Genomic DNA, 17,235 nt, shown 5'->3' with positions numbered 1-17,235 from the left:
CAAAAATATCGTTCACGCGTGACCTGGGTTGACTGTAACAAAAAGTATCATGGTTTGCGTTGTCCCACTGTAAGAATTAAATATTGCGATGTTATTCATCTTGTTCCGATGCTCTTGTTCTTGTTCTTATGTGAATGTAAATAAAACAAATAAAAATTCTCAACATTTATACTGTGGCTCGCATGACTCGCATGGCTCGCACGGCTCGCATGGCTCACACCTTGGCTCGCATGGCTCGCTGACTCGCAGATTTTTATCACTCCATCAGTAAGCTTTGAATTGGTAACTATTAAAGGTTGCGTTTGATTGACCGTACATGTATTCCGGAATTAGAGGAAAATCTGTTAGATTTCTCTTTCTAAGTAAATTTGGGAAGACGTATCCGCAAACTTTCCCTGACACATGATAAGCTTCATTTCAGAGCGATTTCCGCACAGTCCCATATATTAATTATGCATGCAGCAGTGTCATACTAACCCTCTAATACAAAGAACGAGCATGAATTGAGTTTGAATCGCAAATCGCTTACATAATTTCTGTATGGGGCTGAGTGAAAATCTTGCGAGAATAGGGTAAATCAAACACGCCTTAAGTTAGGGGGTAAGTTTCTAAAGAAACCGAGGGGTCTAAAACACAGGTAACAGGTTACAGGTACAACCCTAACCCTAAACCCTAATTTAACCCAAGGTTAGGGTTAGGGTTGTGCCTGCAACCTGTGACCTGCGTTTTAGACCCGCCGTAAAGAAACTGTGGTGCTGTGTTGGTGGGGAGGGGAAACAAATGTCTGGTTTCATCAACAGAGTTACAAAATTATTGATAAGGTAAAGAGATTTGAGCGTGATGTTTTAAGCCTTTAGTTAGCCATTCTTTTGAATTTCCTTGCACCCGGAATTTGGGGAAACTCTCGAAATGCTAGCACTCAAATTTATTTACAGCTATCTTTTGTTAAAAATGATGAAATACAGTAAGATCTTCAATCAGCTGCCAAATAATTCTAGAATGATGAGAGGAATGAAATCAACTCAATTCTTGAAAAGAACAACTCGTGATCTGTTCCAGCGCACTTTGGAAACAAATTTTAAGAAGAACCCTGTATTTTATCCCTGAAAAAAAGTTCTAAACACCTAATTTCCCATATTTGAGTTGATTGCCCAAGTATGGAAATAGGCCCACACAAGGTAAAGAATAAAGTGTTGGTGGGTTCAAATCCCTCCAAATCAAATGTTTTTTTTTTGTCCCATGTGAATCACATTAATTTTTGTTCCTGGGGAGTGCTCAGTAGTAAATTAAGCAGTTTCTTTTCCACACCTAGATTTACACTGTACAGTTAATTATCTGTCTGATTTCTCAGGTAAATGTATAACCAGCGCTGTGCTACACAACATTTTATCTTCCAAGTTGGCAAATATTCCTTTCTGGTAAACAGTTATAAAAATCAATGAAGGCAAGGATCTAATATCAGCATACAGCGTATGCTTCAATTTGATTGAAAGAAAATACTATTCTCATTAGGACATGGTAGCCAATATTTATTATTAATAGTCGAAACAATAAGAAATTTTAATTTAGTTAACAGTAAATGTATATTGATCAGGTTTTGTCAACTGGATAATTTAGCTACGTCATATTACTCAATAGGCTTTGAGCTGTTGGTTGCTGTTGTGGATACCTGTTTCAAACAAAACTTTTCATGACATAATGCTTGCACATGGTTTACTTTCTGCCTTTTTTTACACTCTAGAATGAATTCTGTAAAATGTACAAAGCCTGAAATGGAAATGGAGATTTTACTGGATTTGTTCACCATTGCAATAGTCTGCATGATGTTTTGGTAACTTTTTAAAAAAGTTATTTTTAGAACATTAAATGATAAAATTTGTTTTTCAAAATGACACAAACTTAGAGTGCATGTATACAACTTGTAGCTGCTTTTTTTTAGGGTCCATGCTAGACTTGTGTTGTTTTTTTTTTTAAGCCACACTGTTTGGACTTTTGATCACAATATATTAGTTTCTAATATATATTCTAGTGCCTCATCCCAGATCAGGCAATGATATTGTGTTGTTTCCATAGCCCACAAACTCTACCCTGCTTTCTTCTGCTCTAAAAAATCAAGAACGTCCTACAAATTGTACGGGAACTGACACTATGTTGAGTGCAGCTGTAAGTTTGAGGCTTTTGGAAGACAATATCATCCCATCATAAGGTTAAGATCTGATCTATAATTTGTTTATCTTTGTCAAGTTTTGATTGCTTTCTTTTCTGTTGTGGATGTCTAGGACTGCAAGTGAAGAAAACTGCACTGTGTTTACCAAAATTGCAGACTGAGTCAATTTACAGTGATTATGGTGGAAACAAGCACTGCCCTTGGTCTGTTGCACAACTGAGAGGCAAGTTTTTTTTTCCTTACATTACAGTGCTTCTAAAACAATAATGATTGCATGAAGGTTTCAATGCAATTCTATCATGACTATTTTGCTTAATGAGAAAGAGTTTGCTCCAATCAATAAGGTCTCTTTCTACGTGTGTAGAGACTTAATGTATCACATGTGGGAAAGCTTAGATCACTGTTAAGTGTTTCAGCAAAAGGCATAAACATAAAAGAATAAGTCCTTTACTATTTTTTAAAACACAGCAAAGTATTTGAGCTGAAATAAAAGAAATGAGCCAAGTACATTCACGCCCTTGCCCTTTGAAGCCTTGTTCGAAAGTTAATTATTACTGACAGAACTTAAGAGCTAAATGTAGTTGGAGGGTATATTCTCTCAGTGCATCTTTCATTTTAAACTTTTTGTTTTCATAGTTATTATCGGTTTTGTTTTTTCATACATTTTTTTATGGTACATGTAGCTCATATGGTTAAACATGTTGTTTGCTGTTCATTTTACAGAGGCTTGTAAGACCTATCACAGGTCCCACATTGATGCAAGGACAAGAAGAATCAACTCTACAGCTGAGGACAAGCAAACCTGTAGGAGACAAGGATGAAAAAGAGATGTAAGTTTACTTTGAAATACCTGTACCCATCATGTATTTCTTTTGCATTAAAGAGTGTAATTTGTAATAAGAAATTAATTAGTAACACAAAATAAAACTGTTGTCTGTCTAGTTATGAATGCTATGTTGAGCGTAGCTTTAAGAAAAAATGATATCAGTGGAGTATCTAGTGCTAAGGGAATCCATGAATTTCCCACTGGCTATAAGCTGTAGTAAGGAAATGGTAGTCGACCAAACAAGGCAAGGAAAATTATCTTTGACCCTGACAGGAATCGAACCCATATCACCTCCTGATTTCCACCATAATTACCCACAACTTGCTCCCATTTGGCCTCATAGCTGATCAGTAGAGCAATGATAATAAAATCTGAAGGTTGTGGGTTCAGTTCCCAACAAGGTCAAGAGTTTTTCCCTTACATTGTGAGGTCTCCAATTTCCTCACTTGGGCTGATGCACAGTGGGAAATTCATGGCTTCCCTTAGTATTACAACATAATTATACTGCAGAGTAAATTCTCTGATCTATCATTAATAGTGCTAGTGTTACAACATTCGTTAACATCAGAAATTGGCATCTTTATATCTGCTCATAAAAGAGACAATATAATATTGTTCACCATTTTTATATTTGACATTAGCTCAGTCTGTAAAATGTAGGGATGTTGCTAAATACCAGCTCTGGGCAAACTTCACTGTCTGAAAGAGGTGTTACAGTTATCATTGGGTAAATTTCAACAGCGCAGAAATACTTGAGCCTAATTTTAAAGGTGCACCGTCCAAAAAAAGCTGGCTGGGTTAATTAGTAGGCCTGATGAGATTTCTTTTAGCTTTATATCGTGAATGACAAGATTAATCTTTGACATTTTACGAATGTGCAGATTCATGTATTACCTGTATGGTTTTCTTGTCTGTCATGCACATCTGATCAATGAAGTCAGTTTTATATGTATTTAGCAATGCAAAAAAGTTACCGTTATGATAATTTAAAAGAAAATATTTACAATGTTAACTTTTTAGTGTGAGAATAACAAGGTTACCTTTCAACTGTTCCACAGAAACTTGAACACAAATTGACGGCATTAGAGTGTGTAGACTGGACGGCAACAACAAAGGAAGAAGTACAGGAAGTTTTAACCCCAGAATACACCAGCCCCGATGAGAACTGGTATTAAAGTGGGTCTGACTCTGAGTCTCGTGAACTGGTGTGCTACCAAGTCAAGCACCTCTCTTGGGAAAGAACACGCCTCACCAAGGCAAAAAAGGCACTGGATACAGTGTATGAGAAAAGCTTATCACAAAGGGTACGACAATCCCTAGTTCCTGGGGAGCTTCATGAGGAGATGTCCAGTCGGGATGTTCCAGTCAATTTTGTTGAGTGGGCGGTTCGAAGAACAACACCAGTATGAAGGGGTGTAGCCCGTATTTCTCCTTCTTCTGCCTCTTCCACTGGTGTTGTTTCTTCAAGTCGCTCACTGACAGTGGGAGGGGATTGCGTTTTAGATCCCCTCCATTTTAGTACTCCCCGCAGTACAAGGCAGCAATAGGGTTTTTATATCCATATTCCTCCATGATCTTAACCCTTTCACTTCTATGATCTGAATATTAATTCTCCTCACTGACTGCCATATATATTTTTTCAAGTTCACAGACTTTGGTGTTACATCAAACAATATCACTAAGCTGATGATTTGCATTATATTCATCACCTTTCTGGTTGATAATACATTCATAATGTAAGGAGAAATTTCATGTTGATCACTTCTGGAAGTGGAAGGGTTAATAAATTTTGGTTGCTTTTTTCAAATGAAGAAGTTTGGCCCAAGTTGTTTAAAGGGAGAGATTATTTCATTTGACAGAAACCTGAATATTCACCTAGTTTCAACATTTTATGTGAATATGCTCAGTATTTTGCTATGTATAACGTGGTTATTAGGGTTATTGAAGCATTATAATTTGTAATAAATTTACTACTCTTTCCAACAGCATGGGCCAGATGATTATGGAAAAGACTCCTCTTTTTCCTTTTAAAAGAAGCTTTTTTTTAATTTTGTAATATGCAAATAGGTGAGATTTCAACTTCTTAAATTAAAATTATGAATTTTGTCAAATAAGTTTTAAGTGCTTGAGAACTAATTCTATTGAATAGATAGGAGTTTTCTTGATTATGTTACAGTTCAAAGAGTTCCCAAATAAAAAGTAAAATATCAAAATTAGTGAGATTTTTCTTGGAATTTAGAAGTCAGTTTTAACCGTTACTTGTAAATAATGGACCATTCTCAAAAGGAGTAAAGTGTCTCTAATACCTCGGGAATAGCTTGAGAACAAATACTATTGAATAGATAGGACTTTTCTTGATTATGTTACAGTTCAAAGAGTTCCCAAGTAAAAAGTAAAAGATCAAAATTAGTGGGATTTTTCATAAAATGCAGAAGTCAGATTTAACCGTTACTTGTAAATAATGCCATTCTCAAAAGGGGTCAAGTGTCCCTAACACCACGAATTTTATTTTTTTGGATTAAGAAATGTGTTGAAGCCTCCACTTCCGTGAGCTGTTAAATTTCAATATCTTAGTACAGTATCACTTTATATCGGTTTTTGTACTTCGACTGATTTTTATTAATAATTATTGTCAGCTTTGATTGTATTTGTAAGCGCACTTTTGTTAAGTAATTAATAAAAAACTTACAGAAATGAAACTGTGTCCTTTTACTGATGGTTTGGGAATACGATCAACTTGCCCTTTCCTTGCACCCTTGCCAGAGGAGTGTAACTTTTTGAAGTTAAACCACTGACAACAGTCATGCCATGCCGTTACAACTAAAATACCCTAGCTGATACCGCTGTGACAGTCCGTGAAAGAAGATAAACTTCTCTGGAACAATAAACACTGGTGAAGTCTCAGCCTTAAAATGCATTTACGGTGTTACGTAAAGCTACAAAAAGGCCACCTTTACCAGTCTTTTAATTACGCATAAAGGAACGTAAATCACGTCCTTACAGCTGCTTTACGGAACAGTAAACGTTCGTAAAATGTAACCTTTACCGAGGCAAAACGGCTCAATGTAAAGCCTCGTAAAGAGCAGATTTACGATACGTAAATAAGCGTAAGTCTGTGTAAATCTTATCTTTACTTCAGCTTTACAGAATACGTAAATGTTCCGTAAAGGAGTGTGCTATTATCAAGACTTACGGGTCACCGTAAACTTGCGTAAAGTTGAACTTTACATTTTTGGAAAGTCACGTAAAGTTACTTAAAGCACAGCATTACGGTAGCTTTACGGAATAGTCAAGTTGCTATTTCGTTAATGTATGGCGTTTTTTTTTTCAAATTGATGCTTTGTTATCTCTAAAAAATGCATGTTTACCCCGAATTTTCTTTTTAAATGGCAAGAGCACTTGCTAAGTTGCGTCGTAAGCGGAGAAATTGACTGTACGCATCTGCAGTGACGAGAGGGATTTTGATAGTAAGAGCAAGGAAATGACTGTTTTTTTTATTAATGGTGGCTATCCACAACAATTAAATTATTCAACAAGCTCGAATTCGCGTGGCAGTCACACCCCGTGAAGCAATTATTTCTGAGCCTGTGGATATAGTCGTTGACCAGCCTACCATCCCTCTGGTGTTGACATACCATCCTACCAACACACTGATCAAAAGCATCCTTACACGCAACCTCCATTTATTACGAAATGACTCGGACACCACAGCGATTTTTCAAACTTTGCACATTTTATCTGCGTTTTATTAGCAATCTGCGTGACTCCCTGGTTAGGAGTACCCTTCATGACACGACCGTTGTCGATGATGACCGTGTAACATTGTCATGTGGCCGATCGCGGTGTAATACTTTGCACTCATACGAACGTCTTGAGCAGCATTTGCAGACAGTCCTGGGGACGTATAACCATTAGCGACAAATTCACGTGTACCAGCAACAACGTAGTCTATGTCATCAAATACCGGGCTTGTAACAACTATACATTGGTGAGACCTGTAGACGTCTGGGAGACAGATTTCGTGAACATCTACGTTTAAACAGGCACCTCCCAGTTGCACGCCATTTTACATTACCGAGCCACTCCACTGAGGACATGCTTGTTTCCGCAATCCGGTGAGGCTTCCAAAGCACCTTGGACAGACGCCGTTTTGAGGCCAAACTCATACTTAAACACCGGACTTTGCATCCATTTGGCCTCAATACTGACTTTAACTTTATTTAAGACTCTCAAATCGGCGCGCGCAAGTTACATCACGTATCAATTTAAATTCATTTTTTAATTTAAATTTGTTTTGTATGAAGCGCGCGTTTTATTCAGTTGCAACATACCACTGATGAAGAGGCAGCAGCCTCGAAACGTCTGGTATTTTATTTTATATTTTGCGCTAGAATACAACTTACCACTATTTTTATCCACCAAGTGCGCAACACAGTCTAAATAACAGTTTGTTTCGTTGTGTATCACCCATAGCAAACCCGAGTAGCTCAAGATGCGCAGAACGTATGCTTAGTAACAAAAGCAGCACCGTACTTAATATTTGGAACACTCGACCATTGAACCCAATGAACTCAAAATAAGTCTCTTGAAGGCTACAGACACATAACATGATTAAAAACACAAATGTCAGTGCGTAATATAATAAGTGAATGAGTTAATGTGTGCTAAAGTCAGAATTGGTGAATTTACAGCAGAGATGGATAATCCAACCCGATGAATCTGTATGGTAGTTTATTTGCAGGTATAAATACTAGAGATGGACTTCTTGTCCTGTCGGCGAATTTTGAGGCCGGACAGTATCGGAAGACGAATATTCTCTGTATTTTGACACACGAGTTGGAGCCAAACGATTCCTGACTCAGGAAATATGTTGCAGAGCTCACCAGCTTTCTTGTCAAATCGAGCGGACTCTTTCGTACAAACCGCCCTAATATCAATCAAATTTAAAATATATTGGCTGTCAAAATACACGTACGATTTACGCGGGGATACACCTGGTATCATGTGAACCGGCCTTAGGGACTGATTGTTTATTACGTCCTGGGGGGGAGGGGGAGGGGGGGGGGATGAGCGGTGGTTTTCTAAAAAATCGAGTGTATGAAAATTTTACCCTCTCCCCCAAAAATCTTTCAAACAAAAGTTTTACCCCCCCCCCCCCCCCCCCCCACTACAATGACACTGCAATCTTAGAATTCCCTGAAAATTCGAACGTGATACATAAAGTAGATTTTGAGAAATTGAACTTTTGAACTGTCTAGCCTTAAAAAAATATACACATTTGTTGCAACGCTTTCCAGGTATCCAGCCGTAAATTATTTGTAAAATTCGCAGTTGTTATTTTTCATAAATTCTCCTCGGTTCTGATTGCCAGGAGGAGAGTGTTGAATTGTCAACTAGTGGCTTGTGTAAGAAATTTAAAAGAAACCCAAGGGCAGTTGATGAGCCATGAAATATATGACTAAGTTGTTTAAACAGATATGAATTTTGGATGCCATAGATTTGAAAATACAGGTAGTATTAATTAGTACGAATGGGTTAGAGACTGTTTGTCTGTTGTGAGTGTTTTGTTTACAAATACACGCACACGCTGGTTGTACAATGAACGAGAAATTTTCAATACTGCAAGAGGCCTTCTTAGGCGAAGATTTCTTCGCCAGCACATAATTTCCTTTTCGGCCTCTGAAACTGTTTCCTCTTCACCTGGTTTAAGAACCTGAATTAACTTTTTAAGGAACAGAACTGGACAGCTGGCTCCACCAGTAGAAAACATTTTAGGGTCCCTTCGTCGGCCTTGTCACTAAGCCAGGGCTGTCAACCTTACACGTCTTCAAATATGGAGAATATGACTTCCCCGGCCAGCAATAACAAAGCGCCTTACAGAGGCGTCCCAGCAAGGCCAAATTCACGGGTTCAGTGTGTGTGTGTTGTTGTGGGGGGGGGGGGGGGGGGGAGGGGGGGAAGGCGGGGGACGTACATTAAACACTAGCAGAAACAACGCTACACATTTCAGATTTATGTATCAGAAAACCGAGTCTACCATATGACATAAATCTCGAGACCAGAAGAAACGGCTCAAAATCTGGACATTACAGTCCTACATCTGGAGACCGGGAGATACGGTTCAAAATCTGGATACTCCCGGATTATACGGCAGAGCTGACAGCCCTGCTAAGCCAGCCAGGATGATTTTTTGTTTTTTCTTTCTAGGCCATTTAAACATATTCAACTTCACTTGCGTCTTTCTTCAGGAAAACAAAAACGTTTCTTCGTTGGTTTTCTCCACCTCTTCGGCGATCTTCGGCAGATTAAATGCAGGTTTATATTAAACCAATTCACCCTTAGTAACGAAATAGGCGAATCGCCAGCGAAAACACCGCTTTCGTAGCATTTTTGTATGTCCTCGGGCTGAATATTAGCATGATGTTTGACTTTAGACGTACCACTTTCCTTGAATTTTTTCAGTTTCGCATTCAAGAACTTGTTTGCCGGTTTGAAAATAGGATCAGTTATAATAGAAAATGTCTTTCCAACTGTTTCTGAAGTCAAGTTACTGTTGATTTCCTCTCTTATTGCTGCATGAGTTGAACGGCTCTAGTCCTTCCCTTCGTCTTGTTTTAGTTCTTGGTAAGACTTACTCAGTCGATCGGCAAATATTTCTGCACTGAAGTTCTCCAATTCTTAGACGGATATCTCAGTTGAAAATAATGAACGGTGAAAGGAAATCAGGATTAACTTTCCAACTTGGATCTGTTCAGCCGGATGGACTTAAAGTCAATTTTAGCTGTATTTGACTTGCAACTTTTAATGCATGCGCGCGCTACTAGTCATATGCGCGCGTGTGTGTCCGGTAGCGTATTTCAACGGTTTTCTCCACACTGAAGATAGGTAATATATACCCGAAACGTCTGTGTTTCTTTCACTGAAAACCATTTTTGACACTTTTTGATATTCGTTTTTATATCAATCCTATCTCAGTTGCAGCCATTCTAGATTGTAGCGAAAAGAAAAACAGTAATTTTACTATAGTTTCATTCAGCTTTTTAAGGTTCTTTTTTTAAAAAGCTTACGCTTCAGAAAGCCCGAATGGCGGAAATCACCTGTTTTTCGCAAACGACAAATAAGTTTTACAGAAAAGCACAGACAAAATTTCAGTCGTTTTGTTTCACTTTTATTTTTCAAATGGAAACACTCCAGGCTGTTTGTCTCTTTGTCTTCGTTGGAATCGAGTCACTGATGATTTGAGGGATCTCCTCATCTCCAACCTGTGCAAACCTCCAAGCCATTTGCAATAGCGCATGATTTCCATGAGTTATCGCCAACACTGCACTTTCTGAATGTGATGAAGGGCATAATGAAAAACACGTTATCGATTTCAACCAATTGGCGCGCGAGTATTTTGATAGTTAACTCAGATCGTATATTAAACCATTTTTTCCTCCTAAATTTTACCGATTGTTCTTACTGCATTTAGCATAAGACGTCTCAAAACAAGCAAACCTGCTTGAGGATGAGTGCTATGTTTGTAACCGAAAACTGAAAAGGTTACTTGGAATTTTTTGACAACTAAAATTGAGACAGCCTTAACTTTCTACTTAAAACAGCTATTGGAAAACCTTTTCGGATTGGATTGATATAAAAATAATTATCAAAAAGTGTCAAAAATGGTTTGAAAGAAACACAGACGTTTCGGGTATATAACCCTTCTTCAGTGTGGAGAAAACGGTTTTCTCCACACTGAAGAAGGGTTATATACCCGAAACGTCTGTGTTTCTTTCAAACCATTTTTGACACTTTTTGATAATTATTTTTATATCAATCCAATCCGAAAACATTTTCAAGTGTCACGCATCTGCAAGGAACTTTCCTTTCTCCGTTCATTATTGGAAAACCTTCCAGTATTAAATAGTCTTTTTGTTCATTTTGGTAGTTACCTTATATTACTTATATCTCTGTTTCTTATTTTCTCTTTATTTTTCTTTTTTGGATACGTTTGTCTTTGCCATCAGTTACATTAAACCAAAGCCATGACTGATTAAGCAGGGTCGGCAAGAGCTTTCGCCCCGTTAGGTTGACAACTTACTAGGAGTATGCTTTAGAGCGAAAAATGAAATGGAATATTATTGGCTTACCGAGGCAATTGAAATATTTTCTGTTAGTTCAGGTGCGGAATAGCCACGCTACCGAAACTACATAAGGATCACAATCAAGAATAAATATTTGCATTATCCGCGGATCTTAGTTAGAAATATCTTGCAACCTCAGTTTAAATCTTCAAGAAAAGGACCTAACATATTCTTTCAAAAAGATGGTCATTGTTTTTCCAAGATAACCCTCGATAAGCGATAGTATCTTACACCTTAAACTAAATATCAAATATATGTCACACGATAGTCACCATCAGGGTATGGTTATTTGTTGGCAGGCGCTTGAATAACAACCAGCTAAAGGAACTGCCCAAAGGAGTTTTTGATAACAATACCCAGCTGAAGGGGCTGTAAGTAAAACTCCTGTACTTGTTTGTTTGTTTGTTTTTTTTGTTTAAACAAAACTCGTAACGTTATTGTTGCCCCAGGAGAACTCTTACGTTTCGCTTGCTCTCTACAATTTTCACGGGGCATCCATGGTTCGATGAAGCAATGATTTACTGAAAACTGGAAAGTATTCTTCAATTTTACTGACAACTGGCATTTGAAGGAACTTTAACTCACAACTGACAACTATAGAAAAATTCCTCGTATTAAATAGTGGTTTTACTAGTTTTTGTAATGACCTCATGTCATACATTCTTAATCATTCTTATTTGCGATTGAGTTTCGACGTGTACATAAAGCTCATTACCTTTTTACACTGAATCAAAAGAGGTACAAATAAGTTTTCGTGATTTTTTAATCACGGGCTAAAGGATTACACATTTCCGTCCATTATCGTGCTGTAGTTGGTTTGTCTAGTTATCATTTCTGGTCATTGTATACTGAAGGATTTATCGTGTCTAAGTAACATTATCTATTTGTTTTTCTTGCTGGGAAAGCGGATCTTAGCAAGAACTGTTGAAATCAAAAACGAAAATTGGGGGTAACCACACATTTCTAAAAATAATTAAGCAACAATTATTCTAAAAAAAAATACAGTACAATACAAACAAAATGCAGATTTACTAAACTTTAGTACGCGCCGTAAGGTTACGTAAAGCTGTAAACCGAACTTTACGCAACTTTACGAGAATAGCGTAAGTCCGTAAAGCTCTGTTAACGAGTCGTAAAGGTAAAGTAAAGTGCTGCCTTTACGACGTCCTACTTAATGTGCCGTAAAGCCGAAGTAAACCTAAGGTTTAATTCCTATGTAAAGGTGATTAAGGGCCCGTAAAGTAGAATTGGCTAAGATTATATTCTTCATATCATTTGCGAAGCAAAGATTAGGTGAAGATCTCTTGTGGACTCTCTTAGCTTCTCTAAGACCGATGGACTTTTCCAGGGCTTATTTTTCGATTTTAAGTTCTTAAATATAAATGGAGACAAATAGTAGTCCAGTTACTAGATAGTCTTCCAAATCGAAGGAGACTTCCAGACTGAGAAATTTTTTGCGAAGTCGTCTTTATCGGTAGAGCCTTTGCAGTCACTCGATGTAACTGTGATATACCCAGAACTGCGCTACGTCACCCATTCTTCTTTGAAACGAGACAGATTATTTAATCGCGCGTTTTTGGATTTAGTGCTTGTATTTAACAGTGTTTGGAAATTTTAGCGATTTTTAGAAGACTAAGCGTTAACTTTCGGTCAAAACAGAACAATGACGAAATAGCAAATTTACAAAACTTTGAAGAGACCGTAAATTTGCGCAAAGCTGTACATAAACTTTACGCGTCTTTACGTAGCCTCGTAAAGTTCAATGTTTATGAAGTAACGTAAAATAAAGATGAGGTTTAAGTTGTTAATAAAAGGGACTTAAAGATCAGAAAAAGACTCTTAATTGGCTGCATTCTTAAACACAATCAGGAGTTTCTACTGCTTGCCCGTCCCATGGTCCCTTCGCCAAGAGTACTCTTTATATTGAATGTGAATATTTGAAACTTTTTGTATCGCCGCAACAGAATTCACATTTGATATTCGGGCACCGAATGGAGTTATTTGATCTTTTTGATTTTAAAGTCAACGGGCCTCTGGAGCAAGAGTAATACTCGGATGAACAAAGTATGGGACGATCTTATGAACGGTCACAAATATAACCAGAATTCTTCGCCCGAGCTTCACAGGGTTAGGATGACGAAAACACACGATAGCACGGTGTTGTGGTACGCTGAAATGGTTACAAAGACAGTGAAGAGTTTGGCCGCGTGTTTTCAGCATCAAGTTACATTAAAAATTAACGAAATAAAGCTGGTCATGATTTTCAAATCAGAGCTCGAAACAATGTGCAAATATTCTCAAAAAGGCAGAAAATGGATGGAAAATGAATCCAACAAATATCAATAAGAGATTGATTTTAGACGCTGTGAACTGTTTCCAAAACTGAAGCCGGTCCCGTCATGACATTCCTCACATTCAGAAATGTGAGGCAGCGCTAACTTCAGCGATTCAAAACGAATTATGGGATTTTATACAAAAATGGGAACAACTATAAACTCTGCAGTGTAGAACTTCTAATACTCACAGGGAGACAATGCGATTCTCAAGGCTGCGTATTTACAATCCAATAAGAACCTTTTATTTTAAAACATCTAACTTGTAGAGTAAAATTTTAGTCCTAAATCTGGTGAAGTCAACAACCTACACCCTTGTCTACAGTAATAGTTTTGCAATTAGACATAATATACTGAGACGTACTGGCGTCTCAAAAAGGCACCAGCCCCCTCTCCCCCACCCTTTCCCCTTAGGAAGGCCTGAAACTCAGGTTAAAAAAGGCATGGACGTGCGAATGAAGAGGTAGTTGAATACACAAAAATATCCATAGGTCTAACCAAGTCAGGACAAAAAAAACCTACCTATAACAAGAAAAATAGCAAGTCTAAAACTGATCCCAAAAAGTCCTTGGCACTATTGTAACTTCTAAACCTAAAAATCCTTCCTTTACGGCCACACCCCTCAAAGTAAAATAAACACAATAATAAGATCCTAATTACATATATATTGAGTTAAGTTGTGTAACTCCATACAAGAGTGTTACAGATTTCAATTAACAATCTGTAGTATCACAGCAAGAATTGTATAAAGCATGCCATCATTTTCTAGATAAATAATTAACCTTTTTTTCTTTAACAGAAGCTAAATTGTATTGTTTTATTTAAAGAGTACTTAAGGAGTAATAACGTTAACCTGAGCTTGAGTCTTAGACCTGAGTTACGGTAACTCAAAATGGGTAAACAACTGCTACTCTTATCGTGGTATGATATCAATTTGAAAAACTGGTATCAGCCCACTTTGATGCATTCAAAGAAGACCTATATTGTCTCTTCCATTCTCTTTAAATAGGTCCAGCTTAACAAGTGTCTCATGGGGAAGACTCTTACCTACAGAACTGCTGTTGCTAACAGTATTATGTCATACTTCACTATTTTGTAGCATTTTCTAAAGTACATTTACCTAGGCAAGACGTCCTAGGGCAAACAAATTTAACTTTCAAAAATTGCCATTGTTCATGGCCGGCTAAGGCATTTCACATTGCCTAGTCGGGCAGGTGTGTGGCTTTCTCCCAGGTCCTCGCTAATTATTATTTTCCTTTCTGCGATGTAACCGAAATGGATAGACTGAGATGAAAGACAGAAAGAGACCTTGGAACTAGGCTACATTTAGCCCTCAACTGGCTAAACTCAAAGGAAGGGAGGTAGATTACCCACCTTTTTCTCCAAATCAGAGAGAATCCAGCCTTTCTTTATAATTTGACCCAAATAATTACTGTTAATAAAGACAAAAATACTACAAAATAGAAAATGTTGAAATACATTGTACTTATTCACATCATGGAAATTCTAATAAATGAACACACCATGTTTTGCATATTGACAACTGTGAACTACTTTTCAAGGCAAAGTGTGTCCATGCAAAAGTGTTTTCTTTTTTTTTTTGATATAGCCAAATGGCCTAAGTAGACCAAATACGATTGTGAATAGAAAACTTTCGAATCTTTCTGATGCAACAAACATGACCAAACAGCTAATATGAATTTCCAAGATATGATGTTAAGCAATGCTTCCTAGTTACAACATCTAAGAATCTCCCTCTTGATAATACATCATGGTACATATAGAATTAGCAGAAAGTGCGCTGGATTGGACACACTATCTGCTTTTTAACTCCATTAATTTTCTCATATGCAGCAGCAAACTTACAATGGCATGTTTGCACAAGCATAAAGTTTGCAGGTCCAGGTTGATTGAAAGTTCTTAATTTCCAGATCTCCACAGGGCGACGATAAAGTTCCCTCTGCAAATCCTCTTTGTACCAGTTGACACATGCAAAAACATGCTTCCGGTAGATATCTTCTTCGAATCGGATGGTGCTCACTACGAAAAATTTTACAAAGCTAGGTCTTATCGCTGCTGTAGGTTTAATTTGACCATCACGATCTGCCCATGAAGCCATCACCCTTGGTGATCGAAGGGACCTGCATTCCAACATAGAACCAATCTTCTCTCCAGCTAATATGACAGAACTATATTTTCTACACATTTCACTGACCATGCCCGGGCCCTGTTCTATGTGCTTCTCAGGGTACATAGCTTGGTAGGTTTCTGCTAGGAGCTGGTGATCATTGGAATCCAAAGAGATCAATTTATATGAACTTGGCAGCTTAAGGCAGCTTATGTCTGACCAGTCAATGGTGCTCAGTTGTCCATGAGCTGACATATGAAACAACACTGATGAGCCAATGGTATGCTTACAGGCATCTGTGATGTTTGATACTTATTGAAGAAGGGAGTGAAAGTTTCACTGTGTTCCTCAAGTAAGGCAACATTGAAAACAAATTGCTCTGAAAGAAACTTCCTCATGAGTTGGATTTCGATTGACCTGTTGTTAGTGGCAGTACTACCAAGGATGCCATTGTAGCGTTCGAAGGCAAAGCACCAAAAGCTGTAGACAGGGCCATAGTCTTCAATACACTCCTTCAAGTGGCAATGGAGAAGCATATTTATACCAACATCATTATTTCCATATAGTTCCTCAAACTGACGGCAAAACTTAAGCAAAAGCATGTCAGCTTTGTTTAGATCATTGTGTGAAAGAACTGGAACAGTGAGAAGGCGACATGCCATTACGAAGGAATGCCAACAGTTCAAATGCTCATTTGGTAGCAGACCATGAAGAGCATTAGTTGAGTAGATAATTGTCCAGTTTTTCCACTGTGAAGCTTTGTATTTCCTATGGTTAGAGGCAATCTTATGTGGTAATCTTCCAAAACCAGTTCCTACATCCAGCTTGTTAATCCGTCCTCTCCATGTGTGCATATCTTCGGTGTAAATGTAAGTCATTACATCGTCTTGGCCAGTGTTCTCTGTCAAATCCAGAGAAATCCCTTCCAGTCTTGACAGATCCGGGGAAGCTTTTAAAACATTTGGAGCAAGCCCTTTCAGCTAAATGGCCTTTAAAATCACAAAGTTTCCTAGCAGCTGGAAATATGTCAGATGCTGCCAAAAGAATTGCACCACGGAATACAAGAGGAATGTGACTCAGACATGAATGGAGCCGTATCCCTTTCCAAAGGACTTGCATCTCATCTACTAAAGGCTTTAAAAATGGGTTTATACTCTTGGGCATAGTTTCCATATCTGGTATGACACCTACAAGAATTACATTGACTCCCACTTAAAGCGCTCTTCCCTTGGTAAGTTAAGTAGGACTAAGTAAACTACTCCCACTGAAACATCACTCCGTCTTGAATAGGGCTGAAACCAGTCCACATTTAAGCCAAATGCTAAACTTCTTGGTGATTTTAACAAGTCTTGTCCTTTGAACGTTAAAAAATCCTTCCATACTTGGCCATCATAAATATCACTGATAACCCCATTTGTAACTTCTCGCTGTCTCCAATGCTCACACTTGTCGGCAAAGTTGGGCCTCGCTCCACATTCCCTTGCTCCCTTACCCTTCTAATAAAAGCTTTGTGCATACAGCACTCTGCAACAATCCTTCCTCCAATTTGTTGAGTGCAGTCACCAGGGTCATACAGGGATGAGCAGTTGGGACACACCACGTATTTAACAAAATCATCACGGTCAAGGTTAACCAGTTGTTGTAGTACGTAAAGGGAA

General features: G+C 38.0%; 2 protein-coding genes and 2 pseudogenes across 4 annotated transcripts in view; 3 read left to right on the top strand and 1 right to left on the bottom strand.

The window, feature by feature from the left end:
- The window catches only part of LOC146454870 (uncharacterized), a 234,341-nt gene that overhangs the window by 139,979 nt on the left and 77,127 nt on the right, over window positions 1-17,235 (top strand). The gene's annotated exons all lie outside the window — the stretch shown is intronic.
- The window catches only part of LOC146454873 (uncharacterized), a 32,745-nt gene that overhangs the window by 1,657 nt on the left and 13,853 nt on the right, over window positions 1-17,235 (top strand). The gene's annotated exons all lie outside the window — the stretch shown is intronic.
- LOC146454872 (uncharacterized) overlaps window positions 2,272-17,235 on the top strand; it is a 30,106-nt pseudogene continuing 15,142 nt past the window's right edge. The window contains exons 1-3 of the transcript XR_014859154.1: window positions 2,272-2,390; window positions 2,891-2,997; window positions 4,052-4,921. The product of XR_014859154.1 is annotated as an uncharacterized LOC146454872 (transcript). The remainder of the gene's footprint in view (window positions 2,391-2,890; window positions 2,998-4,051; window positions 4,922-17,235) is intronic.
- Window positions 16,332-17,235, bottom strand: part of LOC146454874 (uncharacterized) — an 8,525-nt pseudogene continuing 7,621 nt past the window's right edge. Inside the window, exon 3 of the transcript XR_014859159.1 lies at window positions 16,332-17,235. This exon is cut by the window's right edge and continues 329 nt beyond it. The product of XR_014859159.1 is annotated as an uncharacterized LOC146454874 (transcript).

The sequence above is a fragment of the Pavona decussata genome, unplaced genomic scaffold (assembly GCF_977016875.1).
Source record: "Pavona decussata unplaced genomic scaffold, jaPavDecu1.1 SCAFFOLD_299, whole genome shotgun sequence".
Classification (NCBI taxonomy): Eukaryota; Metazoa; Cnidaria; class Anthozoa; order Scleractinia; family Agariciidae; genus Pavona; species Pavona decussata.
The sequence above is the reverse complement of the archived record's forward strand: the minus strand, read 5'-3'. Positions and strand labels throughout refer to the sequence as shown.